The following is a 13,538-nucleotide window of genomic DNA, read 5'->3' on the forward strand; positions in this document are numbered from 1 at the left end:
AGTATTGGTAGAAGAAGCAGTGTTGAGTGCAGTAGTACCTATGAGGCTATTTGAAAAGGAAAACAACTTTCTTCTTGGCTTATATGGATTAGATGAAGAACAAATGGTATATTTTTCTTGGGTGCTTCTTTTTTTATGATAATATAATTATCCCTAGTAAGGATGAAGCTAAGGGATGCGGTGGCTCAGTGGGTTAGGATGCTGAGCTTGTCGATTGGAAGGTCGGCAGTTTGGCGGGTTGAATCCAAAGTGCCGCATAGCAGAGTGAGCGTCTGTTACTCGTCCCAGCTTCTGCCAACCTAGCAGTTCGAAAGCACGTAAAAATGCAAGTAGAAAAATAGGGACCACTGCGGTGGGAAGGTAACAGTGCTCCGTGCGCCTTTGGCGTCTAGTCATGCCAGCCACATGACCACAGAGACGTCCTCGGACAAGCGCTGGCTCTTCGGCTTTGAAACGGAGATGAGCACCGGCCCCTAGAGTCGGAAACGACTAGCATGCATGTGCAGGGGAACCTTTACCTTTACCTTTTTAAGGATGAAGCTGACTGCAAAAGCAAAAGCCAAAGCTTTTAGTTTGGCTGGAAGACCACAAAAAATTGTTAGATATTGTGCAGTTTTCTTTTTCTTCAGAGAGTGAATTTAGTACAGTGCTGAGCTTTCTAATGGGGTCTTGGGGAACCTTTGTAAAATCTGTATTTAATCTGTGAGATTTTATTAAAATAAGAGAAAAGAGAATATTTAATTTTCTGTGTATGGGCATGGATGGGCACATGCATGCATTTGATTTTTAGCAGTTTTATTTTAAAGAAAACAGATGCTAAAACTAAAAAAAAACATAAAAACAGGACTTACATCATTTCTCTCTCTCTTTCTCTCTCTGCTTGTGCAGAGTGGTCTGGTGACAAAATGAGAACAAATGCAGAAGCCAAGGAGATTCATGCAAGAGATTCCAATCTCTGTTACTGTGAGTCCTAATGGGAGAGGAAAGATGGGATTTTCATCACCTTGTTATATAAGGGATAGACAAAGAAGTGGAGTTTGTGTTGTTCCTTCCTTTTTTTCAAACTGCTTTTGACACGGTTTGAACCCATTAAGGTCCATTAAGCAAACTGTCTGAAGGAATTGGGAGATGTTCCCTCTTCTCATTTCTCAAAGGAATCAGAACTATTTCTCTCTTATTCACCACCCCCAAGCTAAAGCTCCATTAATCACTGTTATGTGACTGCCTCTTTGTTCCGTCCCCCACTGAGCAGCATTTCAGGGTTTGTGGCGTTTTTTTATGCTACTACAATTCAGGTTCAAGATGAATCTTTCTGTAGCTGAAAAACAATATTAAGGATTGTAATTCACAAATAGATAGTTGACTTTAAGTCAATATTTCAGCCCTTTAGTCATACACATATTTGTGATATATTCTTTTGGAGAAATCATTTAAAATGTTTTAAAAGCATTTGTCTAGTTCTCCTTAATGTAAAATCTGTAGCTCACTGATTGATGTCTGTCAGTGTATTAACTTATATTAGAGGCCTGCAACTGGGAATGCCTGTGAGAAAGGCAGACACAATCCTTTTCTCATTGACCCTGAATGAAACCCCTGAATGAAACACCCCAAATTCTTCTTCAGTTATACTGTATATAGCTGAAGAGGTATTCTTGTGTTCTTTTCAAATCCTCCAAAGACCCCCACTAATATTGTATTCTTCACCACACAGAATCAGTTTGTGGGATATACAAAAAGGGGAATAGGGAAATATATCTCTTTCCCCTATCGAAAAATATGAAATATTTGGGTATTATAACAGTGTACCATGATCCAGTGTAGAATGTTATAAAATACATTATTTTCCTTTAAAACACTATCAAATATTTTTCCCCCCTTGATTTTGTGGTCTGAGCCTTAAGGACATGGAATAATCATGTTTAAATGTGGTAGAAATATACCATAACCATCCCAGCAGTTCAGCATAGGCCAAGTGTTTGGAGGAATTGTACTGGATAGAAAAATCAAGGTAAACTTGAGGTATCCAGTATGTGGGAAAAAAGACCCAATAAATGGCTCTTGAAATGGTTCTCAGGGACAAATTTGAAAGCTACTTGATAATTTCAGCTTCTGTAAGATCAAGAGAATATTCAATGAAATTTAGCATCCACACCATATATTTACAGTATAGCCACAGTTTAAAACACCTCCCCCCAAATGATGAATGCATGTATGTTAAGAGGAAGTTTAAAAAGTGAAGTTTCCTGTTTTAAAAACTGGAAAAAGTATTTTCTCCCTTTAGGGTTAAAAATTTTGAAATAATGTAGAGAGTTCTTTTAATATAAATTTAATATAAATTATGACAACTTATAAAGATTAATGAGTAAATAGAAGCATATACTATTATCCACAGCAACAAGAAACAAAGATGGTTAAATTGACTGTTTTCATCCAAAGAAGAGAATATATTTAATTTTGTTTCAAACTGGAAATTACTACCAGATTTTGTGCTTGCAATAGAAAAAAAATGAAACTGAATTTGTTTTTGCTGATTTGATAGGTTTGTTACTATAGAAATGGCTAGTATATATTGTTGTGTAAAAATAAAAAGTTGAGGTTGTGATATTATCTTCTACTGTGCTAGAGTTGGAAGTCAGTGCCTTTTTCTTTTCTTTCCCCTCTTTACACATATTTTCTCTTTTTTTATTTTTCCTTCCCCCCATTTTCTATTAATTTCAAATTTGATAAACTAATAAAAAGGTTTTATATATACAGTATGATGAGCCTTGGTGGAGCAGTGGTTAGAATGCAGTATTGCAGGCTAACTCTGCCCACTGCCAGGAGTTTGATCCTGACCTACTCAAGGTTGAGTCAGCCTTCCATCCTTGTTGAAGTAGGTAAAATGAGGACCCAGATTGTTGGGGGCAATATACCAACTCTGTAAACTGCTTATAGAGGGCTGTAAAGCTGTTATGTAGTCTGGGTTAAGGGAAAGATAAGCATAATACAAAGTTTAAATTCACTTCTTTTTCCCTTTGAAAGCAACTCCATGTAAATGTTTTCTAAAGGAAATGGATTATTTGTCCTGTTCATTCATCATCAAAGATTCTTAGTCAGTTTTAAGAAATAGTACAAAATATATGGCATATGATTTTTTGAAAACCCATATTTCTTGAATCTATATGGGCACATGTTATCTTCATTCCATTTTTTGCAATGCTCAAACATCTCAAAATCATGGTTCTGAAATATGGAAATTAGCAAAAAGTAATTGTGTGTTTTGAAGATGAAAAATAAATATTTCAGGCCTCCAATTGCTCTAACACACCTACCTTATTCAAACACATGGTATAGAAATTACAATAATGTATAATAGAACTTGATTTATGTCCTCAATCATATCAAACCTAATTAGAATAAATGCTCTGTGATGTGTAACATTTGTCAGTGTCTGTCAACAATCCACAGAGCTAGCACTATGAGGGAGTGTCCATATTTTTAGGATATCTTGATTATTAAGATGCTCTATCACCAAATTTATACAGAAATTGACTTCTACTGGTGTAAAAGAACAGCCTTGCCTTACTTCCTATGTTATAGAAATTGAATTAGCTAATTGGCTAAGGAAGCCACTCTACTTCTTATGGTGTTGCTACAGCATCATATATAATTTGTGCATTAACGATAGTGTTTGGTCTTTATTATTGTTCAGAAGTTTCTTCCATGGAATCCCTATGAACATTGCATCATGTAATATCATCACTTGGTGGACTATGAATCTGTGTTACTTAAATTCTGCTGGCTCCTTTGCTAAAATATTATTGTATTCTATTCTTCCACATAGTTTCTCATATATGTGTTTGTGTACATTTGGCTGATGATGTTCAGGAGTCTTATTGGGTGGTATTTGGCACAATCTTTCTTCTGACCTTTCTTATAGATCAGCACAATAATTGCCATTGCCCAGTCCTGTGGAACATGAGCCAAATTCTCAGTCTAAGTTAAAAAGTACTGCCAGAACTGAGGCCCAGCAATCTCTATTGTTTTTAAATCCCTAAACAGGCATAAGATCATTGCAGGAGTTTCCATAGCAAAATATGAGCCTCCTTAATCTCACCTCTGCTAAGAGAGCTATTGGGTAGAGAAAATAAAGTATATATTTATTTTCTTCTGGAGACTGTAAGAGCACCATTATATAGCCAATAGCTGGATTCTGCTTACTCATTATGAGGTTTGCACAAAGGTCCTAGTGGATATACTACAATATCTATCACATATTTAAAATAATCTGATTTAAAATGTCCATCAATGCTACAAGGATGAGACAACAGTGTAAAAGCTCTGTATTCAAGCTCCCCTTCACGAATTACTTCCTTGTTGTGGTGAAGGGGCTTGCTTAATTCAATGAAGCTATGAGCTATTCTGTGCAAGGCCACCCAAGACGGACAGGTCATAGCAGAGAGTTCTGACAAAATGTGATCCACTGGAGAAGGAAATGGCAACCCACTCCAGTATCTTTGCCCTGAAAACCCCAAACCATTCAAGCTCTGGAACCTAGAAATCAAAACTGCTCAGCTTAAATGAAAGCTACTACTGTATATCATAAAGTTAGACCACTGCTGTCTGATTTGCCACCTATTTTAGGCTTATTAAAACTATTTTTATTTTACTTTTAATATTTGTTGTTTAGCTGCATTTTGCATTTTTCAATTATATCTGGCTCATTAATGGCAGTAAATACATTTTACTTGGTTATTTAAACACATGTAAATAAGAATGAGGGACGCAGTGGCTCAGTGCGTTAGGACGCTGAGCTTGTCAATCTGAAGGTCGGCAGTTTGGTGGGTCGAATCCCGAGTGCCGCGTAACAGACTGAGCACCTGTTACTTGTCCCAGCTTCTGCCAACCTAGCAGTTCAAAAGTATGTAAAAATGCAAGTAGAAAAATAGGGACCACTACAGTGGGAAGGTAACAGCGTTCTGTGCGCCTCTGGCGTCTAGTCATGCCGGCCACATGACCACGGAGACGTCCTCGGACAAGCGCTGGCTCTTTGGCTTTGAAACGGAGATGAGCACCGGACCCTAGAGTCAGAAACAACTAGCACACATGTGCGGGGGAACCTTTATCTTTACCTTAAATAAGAATGAGATCTTAAAAATGAAAATTTTGTTCATTTTTTTGAGAATGCAGTTATGAAATATGTACTGCATACAAAAGCATACATGATGAATTTGTATTGAAATCTTATTTATTTAAATGTCATATACTACCTATCTCATGCAGTGACCTAGGCAACAAGCCAACCAAATTATAACTGCTTGGCTCAAACCCCCTGCATTTTCATGATTTTTTTTTCAAGCTGATTCATAGAAGGAACCAAAATGAACTTGCAAATAGAAAAATGAGAAACATAAAATGGAAAATGTTATTTTATTTAAAGTATCATTATCAATACATGTAGAATAGAGAAAGATAAGGGAAGGCCTTTCCAAAACACGAAGACAAGAATATTAAAGTATTATTAAATTATTTTTATCCAGTGCTGCTTTTGTAGAAATTTTTCTTTCAGGGTAGAACATGGAACATGGAATAAAAATAGAAAATACACATAACAATAGCAGCAAGACCCCAAAGGGACTATTAATTTAAATCTGATTTATCAACTCTGCAAAAAAAAATGCTGCAAACTTTTAACTTATGTTCTGGGAGTTATTATCGTCTTCAAAAATTCAGAGATCATGAAGTTCCCAAGAGCTTGCTACAAAATAGCACAATAATGAGCCTAACCTCATAGACTAAATTCAGACTAAACATTTGATATGTCTATCAATATTGTAGAGGTATTCAGCTTTCTTCAGTTTTTGTCATAGATTGTGCTGTATCAAAATTGTATTGTATAGTACTGTAATCTGCAACATATAGAAATAATAGATGGCACTTGGTATTATCATGAATTCTATCTTCACTCCAGTGGCGTAGCGTGGGGGGTGCAGGGGGGGCCGGCCGCACCGGGTGCAACATCTGGGGGGGCGCGCTCGCACTCGCAGCTCTCTGCCCCTGCCTGGCTCACTCACTCTCTCTCACTGCAGTGCTGGCTGTGCGAATCCGATCCGAGCCTCCGGGTCGCCGCCCACTGTGGAGGGGGGGTGCCAGGCGTGCGGTGCGGTGCACGGGTTAGGGGGCGCAAATTACTTGCCTTGCCCCGGGTGCTGACAACCCACGCTACGCCACTGCTTCACTCAGCTCGCATAGGCGTCTTTCTTCTAGAGGACTGTCCATTAAAAAGGAAACCACAGCTTCTTTAGTTGCATTGTATGGCAGTATAAGACCAATTCTCCCAGAAATTCTTGACTTCTTTTAAGAAAATAAAGCTAGCAGATGTTTTGGTGTAGCCCTTACCTGAAGGCTTACATTACAAAAACTCCGAAGAAAGGGTAAAACAATTTATTTTCTTGATATATGTCCTACTTTTTTCCTTGATCCCCAACAGAACATTAATATAAGTATTATTTCCCACTTTATAATAGCTGATTTTTTTGATAATATTTGTTGATGCTACTTGCAGGGATTTTGCAGAGGATTTTTTTTTGAAGGGCTTTTGGATATTGAGGTTGATTTGTGGAAGTAGAAGACTGTATTAAGAGGAAGGTAGGAATGAATGGTTAGATGAGTGGTTGCAGATATTGGCAGAAAAGAGGAGAATTGGAAGAGTGGAGAGATGGGAAGACTGGAGAGGGGCAAATGAAAGTGGAGACAGAGAAGGGAAGGTGGTTTATTTATGAATGTTTGTTTCCTCTGGATCACAGGGTACTCCTCCTACACTTGACCTGGATCTCAGGTTAATCAGATTATACTGTATCTTGGTGGATATGAACTTCTCTAGAGCTGTACTCTTTTATACAGAGACATGACCTATTAGATTGGTCTGACCTGATGACTAATAGATGTGAATGGGTTTTAAAAGGAATTGGGGATCATAACTAAAGATAGGCTGTGTATCTGCTGAATTCCTAGTTGCCACCTGGAATAGAAAGGTGATTGGAGCTTTGGAAAGGATTGTGCCCACATGGCACAATTTGCCAACCCATAGACCTTTTTGCCTTGCATTATATATGGAGAATTTGACAGGGATGAAATGGATTAAGAGATGTCTAGAGAACTGCTCATGGAAGATGAAGAATTAATTTGACTAAATATAGATAAGAGCTGCTATTAAATTCTACCTATGGCAGTTTGGGCAGTAAAGTATAAATGCTTCTCCACACTAATTGTCTGTGCAAATAATCAGCAGCAACCCTCTTTAAGATAACCCATTTCCTCCTGTGGAAGAAGAATTCAGAGGTCTATCTGCAGGCATTTGCCAATTTTCTGGAAGACAAAGTTGCTCAGGTTCATTCCAAGTTCAATATCAGGACATATCTGGGCAGGTTCTTGTCTGATTATCTGGGAACAGTTTAACCTGTTGCTCTCAAGGAAGTGGACAGGATCCTAGGGAGTATGAACACAACCACCTGTGTCTTAAAGCCATGTCCCTCCTGGTTTCTGAAACCTTTCCATATGGGTGGGTTTTGGTGGTGATTAATACTTCTCTATGGAAGGAGGTGTTGTCCCAGCCTTTTAAGGAGGCTGTGGTTCACCTGCTTCCTAAGAGGCCATTGCTAGACTCCACCTATTGTCCTGTCCCAGCTTTCCCTTTCTTGGGATGGTTGTTGAGAAAGTAGCTGTGCTGCAGCTCCAGAAGTAGATGAAAGTGATTATCTAAACTCTTTTCAATCAGCCTTCAAATGGAATGGGACAATTTGCTGAGCCAACTTGCTGCAGCTAACTTGCCATGGCCAACTCACCACAGGACAACTCACTGTGGGACAATTTAACAATTCAATTTAATTACTTAAAATAAATTAATAATAATAATAATAATAATAATAATAATAATAATAATAATAATAATAATAATAATAATAATGATGATGATGATGATGATGATGATGATGATGATGATGATAAATAATAATAATAATTTTAGTCATTCACATTTCATTTTGTCCCTCATTTTGCATCCTTTCTTTAATTATTCTATTCCATTTCTTTGATATTAGTGTAACTCTTGTCCTGCAGTGAGTTGTCCTGTGGCAAGTTGGTTGTGGCAAGTTGGCTATGGTGAGATGGCAATAGTGAGTGGACCCTGGGAAATTGACTTTGGCAAGTTGGCTGTGGTGAGATGGCTGTAGTGAATTGGCTGTGGAGAATTGGGTTTGACAAATTGTGATAGATCCGAGTTCAGACCTGTATACAGGATGGAAATGGCATTGGTTGCACTTTTTCATGACCTCTTGAGGAAGTTGCCATTTTGCTTCCAGGTCCAACTCAAAGTGCTGGTTGTCATCTTCAAATCCTTACATTGCTTGGGCCAGGTTATTTGAAGGACGCCTTTTTGCAGTTAAATCTACCTAACCTACCAGAGCAAGGAAGCAGGATATGTAAGGCCCATCCTACTTTAAGAAGATTCATTTAGTGCAGGGGTGTCAAACTGCTGGCCCATGGGCCAGAAGCATCATGGCAAAACTGCGCCCACCCTATTGCTGGCAATGGGAAAAAAATGTGAATGTTGTGACACATCTTATGACATTGCAAGTTTGACATCCTGATCTAGTGGAATGAAAAAGTGGGATGATAGCTATAGGAAATCATTCTCATGGAGATAAATTGGCCACCACCTTTATATTCTTTCAAAAGGTTCTTTTGTCAGCAGGCCTGGAGATCCCAGGGTGATACATCAAGTGGTTTGCTTCATTATCATCACTCTTTGGTGTATAAGAGTTTACTGGGGTTTGTATTTGGGGTTGTATTTCTGTAAGTCATCCTGAATCATCATGGATGAGTTGAGCAGCCATATAAATTTTCTTAATAAATAAAATAAATAAGTAATAATGGTTGTCTGGAAGTTGAGTTATGGCAAGTGAGATTCTTTTCTGTTGGTTTGAAACATTTATTGCTATCTAAGTAGCTTCTTCAGTCTGAGCAAGTTGATTATGGGGACACCATATATGTCTTCCAGAGAGGGTTTTGACAGGGAAGATAGATGGTTTGATAGAGGAGTGAAGGAATCCATTTATGCTAAAGTGGAAAATCCTTTCCTAATAAAGGTGGGGGGCTCAGACACAACCTGCTCCCCATTTTTATGCTGCTCTTTCATCAGTTCCCAGGAAGATTAAGATCACTTCATGGGTTCACTAGGGAGGTGACACTTAACAACCTACATAATCCACATTAGCAGTTTGGATATTTACATCCCAATGACTCTTTGCCTATTCACCTAATGAACCTATCCATATTTGGTGAGAAATGAAACCTGCCTGGAGGACATATTTGTTGGTCCCCCTTAACCAACTTGCTTAGACTGAAGAAGCTGCTTAGATAAGCAGTGAAATGTTTTGAACCAACAAGAAAAGAAGTCCAGTTGCTATGACTCAACTTCCAAAAACTCTACCCAGATGACCAAAATTTTTCATTGAAATAATAATGGCTGTATATTTTGAAGGCATGGGCATGTCTCTATTATATAGTCTATAGGGTCTTTCTTTTTTTTAATTTTTGATAGATAGCTGCCAAATAATTCATTAGAAAGTATGGGAGAAAAATCCTCTCTTGATTCTCTGATATAATATCAGTTTGTACTAATACTACCTTAAATCCATATGGGATTCTACTTTTGATACTTGGTAGAATTAACAAACTTTAATAATGACTTTTGTTTATTTATGAATCCACTTCCATGCTAGTCTTCTTGGTTAGAAACATCTCCTTCTCCTCTTTCAGGAGTTCAAGGGGGCTTACATAGGTATCTTTGTTCCTTTTACTTGTGAGATAGAAACAGCCCCAAATCCCCCAGTGATCTTTCATGGCTGATGGTTGACTTAGCCTGAGTTTCTCTTGTTGTTCCCTTAATAAAATAATATAGATGACAAATGTATAATTTGGCCCTAAAAAGCAGTATGCATTCCTTAACATAACTAAACTGGTCACAGAAAGTAACAAAAGTGCTCATTCTTATTGAGTAATGCCAACAAAATTGCATAACTTCCATTCTTCAATGTAGCTTGTAAGCCGCCCTGAGTCTTCGGAGAAGGGCGGGATATAAATGGAATTAAAATAAATAAAATAAATAAATAATATCTTGCACCAATTAGTAACTTCATTAGGGTATTTCAACCATAGTTTTTCATTTGTCATCATAGTTGTTGTCTGGTAGCTCTGCTTATAAGCACAGACAATATCTCACAGCTTCATTATTAATAAAATGAGCTAGATGATATATTGTAAAATCAGGAATATGAAATATCCAGGAATATTCAGAAATGAGCACTAAATATCTTCAATGCTCTTGCTTCACTGTTGTTAACAATATTATATAAAAGAATGGCTAGTCCTTTGGTTAATCATAAACTTGCGAACGGAGAATTCCTTGCTATTGCTGGGAATGTGCTGTATGCTCAAAGCATTGATGCATCTCCAGTCAGACTCCCCTGGGAATATATGTACACTATTATTAGTGAATCGCTCAACGCACCAGTGAGCATTTGGGACTGTCGAACGTTTGAGTTAAATCTACTCATAACTGTTGCCATTTTGATGTCTGTGACAGTCAGAACCTTTTATAACTATAATCATTTATTGCACTCTAACATTTCACTCTTCTGGAAGCAGGCTTTCATATATAATCCTTATGGAAAATCAAATTAAATTGTAAGATGTTTTCTTAGAACAGAGATGTTAAGTGTTTAACACTTCGGGGCACATCAAGTCTACTGATATCTCATATTTGTAGTTTACAATTCTACAAAAAGACTTGGAAAAGGCATGCACTTTTTTCCATTGTCGTGCTAGATTCCATACAATCCAATCCATCAGAATTCTGAGAAATCTACCTGTTTGCTGGATTTGCATTAATCCCAACCAAAATTGTCAATTGTTTGAACCCCCTCCCCAAAGTTGGAAGTTCAGGTTTTCATTGCTTCATATTTACATGTTGATTTCCTTCTGGTGTTTTAAATGTCCTACAGATCAATGACCAGTTTCTCCATTGATCAGCCAGCTGCCTCTGGGGATCCCATAAGTAGAACATGATGGCTATAGCCTTCTCCTGCTGTTCTCAGCAGAGAGTTTTTGAAGCATGATGATTGATATATACTAACATCAGGGCCAATACCTGACTTGCAATCCTTTTAAAAGCAATCAGCGCAAACCACTGGCAAAAGCAATTCATCATTTCCATAGCAATCTGCTTTATGTAAAGAGAAAAAAGCAACAACAGCAACAACAAGGTGTCAGAAAGAGATATGGAAAACATATTTCTGTCATCCAGAAGAAAAAAAAATCTTCTCCAATATTAAAGCATTTGTATTCATTTATTTTTATGTAAAATAATGTGGGTGGGGGTGGGCAGGTCATCCTATCAAGACTGGATCAAGACTGGTTAATCTTTCCCTCATAGTCTCACCATCTCCTAAAATTGTCTTCCTTTACTGCACTTTATGATAGTAATCAAAGTGCCAAGTAGCACATACAGTATGGGAAATATAATTATTTAAGGTTATTGTTAATTATAAAATGAGGGATTTGGGATTATCTCTACCTTTCCCCAAATTAGCACTCTTCTCCCTTTTGAATTAAAGCAATAAATCAAAAGAATCTGAATGGTGTCCTTAATTCATCCTTAATCCTCTAAATTGTTTTGGATAAAAAATAATTTATATGTTATTTTTGCTAAATGGAAATAGAAAATCAATCAATAGGAAATATGCCACTGAAAAGGAGGAAAATGTCAAGACATTGATACTATTTTTATTCCTTTATTCATATAGACTTGGGTTGCATCAAGTAGATCAGACTGGAAATGGAAAACTGGACTTAGTGGTGTTTTTTTGGGGGGGGGGAATTAAACAGTTAGACTTTCTTTGCATGCTTGTAATTCTTTCAGCCATAAAATATAGTTCAACATATTAATTAAAATGTATGATAATTTCTCATCTTCATTTTAAATATAGATAACAATTATAAAACCATGAAAATTGCATTTGGACACTTTTCACATAAATTAATTGAATTAGACAAGAAGAAAAGAGATGTATTGAAAAGAAAAAGGCTGTATTCTGTCTAGAATCATTTCTTTGAGATGAGTGGCAAATACTGTAAATTAGATTAATAATATTGTAAATTAGATTAATAAATGCATGCATTTGTGTATATATTCATGTTACAAATTCTACACTTGTCCTTTTGCCAAAATGCTGAGATTCTTAAATATTCTCAAGATTTAGATGTACTCCTTATTTTGGGGGGTGGGGTGGGGAAAAATAACCCTCCACATCAATTAACTTTCCTTTGTTGTGTGAATTTCTAACCAGGGAGATAGCTGACTCCATACCGTAAAAAGTCTGATTATCCCATTTTGTTTTTTCTCTCTCTGGAGAAAGAACATTACAAAATCCACCATCTGCTTTTATGGTGGATTGTTCCCTAAAAACATGACTATGGCATGATAAACCCAGCACCTTTTGTTATGTACTGCTGGCATTTAAAGGCGAGTCTTTTGTAGGATGAAAATGTTGCTTCACAGTGAGATCATAGCCAATACGTAAAAGATATCGTGCCCATTTTGAATTATATTACTTTGGAAAAGAAGACGACATGGGTCTATTCTGAATAGCAACTCCATGAGCCTTACATCTGTTGCAATATATTTTACATAGCAATATTTGGCAAGAATGTCTGCAAGCTTCAATTAATGATGAATGCAGCACTTAGATCTGCCATGTTCCTAATAGTTTTTCAAGCAGTTGTGTTGTTTACTTTCAACCCCCAATAGGTGTGCACCTGCTTATTGGAAGGGCTCCTATTTCAATCCAGATACTTTAAGTGTTGTCAGCAAGCAAATCTATGTCTCATCATATGAAAATTTATTTAAAATCATTTCAGAAAATATAAAATTCAGTTGAGAGGTGGGGAGGAGATAATAAGCTTGACCTTATTCCTTATTGCTATGGGATAGTACATTTCATTGTTCCATAAAATGGAATGATGCACAAAACCCTGGAACATGTTTCCTACTCTCATCTGGAATGTGGTCCATCAGGATCCATGGGAAAATAAAAATGTCAACATTACACCCACAAAACTAATGAATCCCTTGTTGTGTTCCATGGCTGTTTGAAAGTTAGCCCTCTGAACCAGAAACATATCACATTGTTCATGGTGTCCATGTTCTGGATGTAGCAGGATATCTTGGTGCAAAATCATCCATAGAACACCACAGATCACTTCTAGTTCAGAGGCTAAACTTTCAGAAAATGGACAGATCTCCCCTGGAATGGCTGGACAACTGTAATCTGGTATAAAAATTGTAGGCCTGTTAGCTTATTAATACATGACTGACAGGAGCAAGTAAATAGAGTCACTCTGTGAATAGATTAGCTTGAAATTTGGGAAAAAAATTTATATTTCTATTCTGTACTTTATAACTATATGTTTCCATGGAAATCATCTTGTTTCCATGCCCA

This window comes from Vipera berus (assembly GCF_964194415.1).
Source record: "Vipera berus genome assembly, chromosome: 4".
NCBI classification, from domain to species: Eukaryota; Metazoa; Chordata; class Lepidosauria; order Squamata; family Viperidae; genus Vipera; species Vipera berus.